This window comes from Mustelus asterias, chromosome 6 (genome assembly GCF_964213995.1).
Source record: "Mustelus asterias chromosome 6, sMusAst1.hap1.1, whole genome shotgun sequence".
Taxonomy (NCBI): Eukaryota; Metazoa; Chordata; class Chondrichthyes; order Carcharhiniformes; family Triakidae; genus Mustelus; species Mustelus asterias.
Genome location: NC_135806.1, coordinates 110,131,884 through 110,137,293, shown reverse-complemented (window position 1 = coordinate 110,137,293; position 5,410 = coordinate 110,131,884). Strand labels below are relative to the sequence as shown.

The 5,410-nt window shown below is 44.3% G+C and overlaps 1 non-coding gene across 1 annotated transcript; it reads left to right on the top strand.

The window, feature by feature from the left end:
- Positions 1-397: 397 nt before the first annotated feature.
- Positions 398-471, top strand: trnai-aau (transfer RNA isoleucine (anticodon AAU)). The gene has a single exon. It is a non-coding gene; the product is annotated as a tRNA-Ile (tRNA).
- The last annotated feature ends 4,939 nt before the right edge of the window (positions 472-5,410 follow it).

Sequence of the window (5,410 nt, the reverse complement as noted above, 5' to 3'; positions counted from 1 at the left end):
ATCAATCTACAATTTGCATCGATGGGGACATACAACGGGCACCCTGTGGATGAGTGATAATCACTGGCAGCAGCTTCTGGATTCTGTGTTTATCTGCGCATGCGTGGATGTCAGATGTTACTGCCAGTTTCACAATAATGCATTAGGACCAAAGTCTAGCAATTTCCCCACTGTTACAACTACAACGGTTGTAAAAAAAAGAAATTGGAACCTATCATACTTCTTTAAAATAATAAAATAAAATTCACTAAAGTTTGATGCTTTCTTTTCTTGTGGATACCATGAAGTCTTGTAATTTTTACCGTACCCGTCCATTTTCCTGTCTTTTGGTTTACCATGTTTTTTATCAGGCATACACATATACCAGCCGGTTAGCTCAGTTGGTTAGAGATATACCGGCCGGTTAGCTCAGTTGGTTAGAGCGTGGTGCTAATAACGCCAAGGTCGCGGGTTCGATCCCCGTACAGGCCAGTGCATCTTTTGGGGCGGCATGGTAGCACTGCTGCTTCACAGCTCCAGGGACCTGGGTTTGATTCCCGGCTTGGGTCACTGTCTGTGTGGAGTTTGCACATTCTCCCTGTGTCTGCGTGGGTTTCCTCCAGGTGCTCCGGTTTCCTCCCACAGTCCAAAGATTTGCGGGTTAGGTTGATTGGCCAGGCTATAAATTGCCCCTTAGAGTCCTGAGATGCGTAGGTTAGAGGGATTAGCGGGTAAATATGTAGGGATATGGGGGTCGGGCCTGGGTGGATTGTGGTTGGTGCAGACTCGATGGGCCGAATGGCCTCCTTCTGCACTCTAGGGATTCTATGATTTCTATGATGATTTCTATGATTACCTCATCCAGGTAGTAAATTAAACAAAACCCTAATTTTATCCTAAGTATCCATGGCCTGCTATAAATCCAGTGGCAGGGTGGCACAGTGCTTGGCATTGCTGCTTCACCGTGCCAGGCATCCGGGTTCGATTCCTGGCTTGGGTGACCATCACATTCTCCCCATGTCTGCGTGGGTTTCCACTCCATCTGACGAAGGATTTCCACTCCATCTGACGAAGGAGCAGCGCTCCGAAAGCTAGTGGTGTTTGCTACCAAATAAACCTGTTGGACTTTAACCTGGTGTTGTTAGACTCCTTACTGGGTTTCCTCCCACAGCCTGAAAGACGTGCTGGTTAAGTGTATTGGCCATGCTAAATTCTCCCTCAGTGTACCTGAACAGGTGCTGGAGTGTGGTGACTAGGGGATTTTCACAGTAATTTCATGGCAATGTTAATGTAAGCCTACTTGAGACACTAATAAATAAACTAAAATAAATAAATTGAACGGGGAGGATTATCTCACGTGGATGATCTAGATAAGAAAAATCACATCATATGAGGTGTGGAATTACCAAGTCTTTTCCAATGAGGTAACTCTGGAGTCAAACTAGGTATCTTTCTGATCTCTATGACTCAGTACGGCACGAGGTAATGCCTTTATTTAGTAAGCCATTAGTGAGCTCAAAAGTCAAACGGCAGCTCTGCTGCTGCCTAATCAAAGGGCAATTGTGCTCCTGTACCTTGAGAACAAAAAAAATCAAGAGTATGGGATTCAGGAGTGACAGCAACTGAATGTGGCAGGTCTAAGCACTGTAAGAAAAGGAGAACTTGAATTTCTTGCTACACCACTTAGTTTGGCGTGTTACAATTATAGCAAAACAAATAGGGTAATATTAAACCTGTCAAAAGACAGTGAAGAACAAAACGAAGGAGATGGTCATCGACTTCAGGCAGCGTAGTGGAGAACATGCCCCTGTCTACATCAATGGGAACGAAGTAGAAATGGTCGAAAGCTTCAAGTTTTAAGGTGTCCAGGTCACTAACAACCTGTCCTGGTCCTTCCATGCGGATACTATCATTAAGAAAGCCGACCAATGCCTCTACTTTCTCAGGAGACTAAGGAAATTTGACATGTCCACTACGACTCTCACCAACTTTTACAGATGCACCATTGAAAGCATTCTTTCCGGCTGTATGGCTTGGTATAGCTCCAGCTCTGCCAAAGACCGCAAGAGTGAAGCCCAGTTCATCACTCAACCAGCCTCCCATCCATTGACACTGTCTACACTTCCCGCTGCCTCGGGAAAGCAGCCAGCATAATCAAGGACCCCACGCACCCCGGACATACTCTCTTCCATCTTCTTCCATCAGGAAAAAGATATAAAATTCTGAGATCACGTACCAGCTGACTCAAAAACAGCTTCTTCCCTGCTGCCATCAGACTTTTGAATAGACCTACCTCGCATTAAGTTGATCTTTCTCTACATCCTAGCAGGCGGCATGGTGGCACAGTGGTTAGCATTGCTGCTTCACAGCGCCAGGGACCTGCGTTCGATTTCTGGTTTGGGTCACTGACTGCCTGGAGTTTGCACATTCTCCCCGCATCTGTGTGGGTTTCCTCCGGGTGCTCAGGTTTCTTCCCGCAATCCAAAGATGTGCGGGTTAGGTGGATTGGCCATGCTAAGTTGCCCCTTAGTGTCAGGGCGGTTAGCTAGGATAAATGCATGGGGTTATGGGGATGGGGCTTGGGTGGGATTGTGGTCGGTGCAGATTCGATGGGTTGAATGGCCTCCTACTGCACGATGATTTTAACTATGTAACACTACATTCTGCACTCTCTAATTTCCTTCTCTATGTACGGTATGCTTTGTCTGTATAGCGCGCTGGATACAATACTTTTCACTGTATAAATACATGTGACAATAATAAATCAAGTCAAATCAAAGAAGACATTCTGAAAATGCTCTCTGTCGTGTTCAGCATGACTGAAGATTGAGTGTATTTCAAAATATCCTCATCAAAATTCTTCCCATAGATCTTTCAATGGACTATTCTGTCTGTCTTGTGCTATCAGAGTCATGATTGGAGTCTAAATCTGACAGCACAAACAAATCATCCAAAAACTCTCTCAATAGTGTCAGCTACAGCTCAGTTGGCAACACTATTCCCTCCTCTCAGTGAGGAGATTGTGGGGTTCCACTCCAGCACCGAAACACAAAAATCTAGGCCGACACTCCGGTTCAGTACTGCAAGGCCAGAGGTGCTGCTTTTAGATGAGCCCTTCAAGTAATGCCCCTTCAGTCCTTTCAGGTGGCTGTAAAAGAAAAGTGGAGGTTATGCCCCTGTTGTCCTGGTCAATACTTTTATGAATGTACAAATTATAATTGAATGATCTGATTGTAACCTCAACCCCACATTCCCGCCTACCAGATAACCTTTCACCACCTTACCTATAAAGAATCTATCTAGCTCTGCCTTAGAAACATTCGCAGACTCTGCTTCGATTGCCTTTTGAGGAAGAGAGTTCCAAAGACTCATGACCCTCTGTGAGAATAAAATTCTCCTCTTCTGTAGTAAATGGGCGACTGCTTCACTTTAAATTGTGACCCCTAATTCTAGAATCTCCCACATGAAGAAACATCCTCTCCACATCCACCCTGCCCAGGCCCTTCAGGATCTTATACGTTTCAATCAAGTCACCTCTTTCTCTTCTGAACTCTATTGGATACGAGCCAAGCATGTCCAACCTTTCCTCAAAAAACAACTCTCACATTCCAGGTATTAGTCCAGTAAACCTTCTCTAAACTGCATTCAATGCAATGACATCCTTCCTTTGCTATGTATTTATATTGAGTCTTAGTAGCTGCACTAAGCACTGTGTATTAATATATGCGTGTCATCACTGGAAGTGACGTCACAGTTCGCTAGCACAGGAAACTGCCAGGGTGAAGGAGCAGAGGTTAACACACCTTGGAATAAAGCTCCATTAGTTTTAATCCCCTGTGGTTCGTATAGTCAATGGAATTCATTGCCACAGAAGGCTGTGGAGGCCAGACCATTCAGTGTATTTAAGACAGAGATAGATAGGTTCTTGATTGGTAAGGGGAGTAAAGGTTATGGGGAAAAGGTGGGGAATGGGATTGAGAAACGTAAAAAGCCATGATTGAATGAGAGCATTAAGAGCAGACTCAATGTGCTGAATGACCTAATTCTGCTCCTATATCTTATGGTCAATCCAACATGCACAATATCCTTAGATAAGGAAACCAATACTGTTCACAATACTCCAGATGTGGTCTCACCAATGCCCGTATAACTGAAGCATGACTTCTCTACTTTTGTAATCAATTCTCCTCACAATAAATCATAACATTCTATTAAAATCATAGAATCCCTACAGTCCAGAAGGCCACTCGGCCCCTCGAGTCTGGCACCAACTCTCCAACAAAGCATCTTATCAAGGCCCAGCCGCTGCCCTATCCCCATAACACCACGCATTTATCCCACTAATCCCCCTAACCTATACATTTTAGGACACTTAGGGGAAATTTAGCATGGCCAATCCAGCTAACTTTCACATATTTGGATTGTGGAAGGAAACCAGAGCACCCGGAGGAAACCCATGCAAACATGGGGAGAACATGCAAACTCCACACAGACAGTGACCCAAGGCCGGAATTGAACCCGGGTCCCTGGTGCTGTGAAGCACCAGTGCTAAGCACTGTGCTGCCCAGCTTTCCTAATTACTTGCTGTACCTGCATACTAGCCTTTTGTGATTCATGCACCAGATCACCCAGATCCCTTTGCACCTCAGAGCTCTGCATTCTCTCACCATTTAGATAAATCTAAGTACAGTACATCCACTGGTTCCCCTTTATCCACGGCACAAGTGATTCCTTCAAACAGCTCCAATAAATTGGTTAAACATGATTTCCTTTTCACAAAACCATGTTGACTATATCCAATTATCTTGATTTTTTTTAAGTGCCCTACTATAAACATGTATAATAACAGTTTCTATTATAATATATTATAATCAATTAGCTTTGCTTTTGTGCCCCAATAATCATATTTATTTAAATCTAAAACACTAGTCTTTGACCCACACTTTCCCATCCTCCAAACTGAATGTAAATTTTAATCATGTTATGATTGCTGCTCCCGAGGGACACCTACACTATAAGGCCACTAATTAATCCTATCTTGTTACACAAAGCCAGGTCAAAACAATAGCCTGTTCTCTGGTTGGTGCCAAGGCCAATCAACCTAACCTACACGTTTTTGGAGTGTGGGAGGAAACCGGAACACCCAGAGGAAACCCAGAGAAGGTGCAAACTCCACGCAGACAGTGACCCGAGGCTGGAATTGAACCCAGGTCCCTGGTGTTGTGAGGCAGCAGTGCTAACCACTGTGCCACTGTGCCACCATGCCACCCCAAATCAAAGTGGAGAATATGGGCAGTGACATCCAGGAATTCCCACATGCTGCAGCTGTGACACATCACCTGTCCTGCCATGTGTATTGTGTTAATTAAATACATTTATTTTTTTTAAAATTATTTATAGTTCCCCTTTTCACCAAGTTCACTCTCCTCAC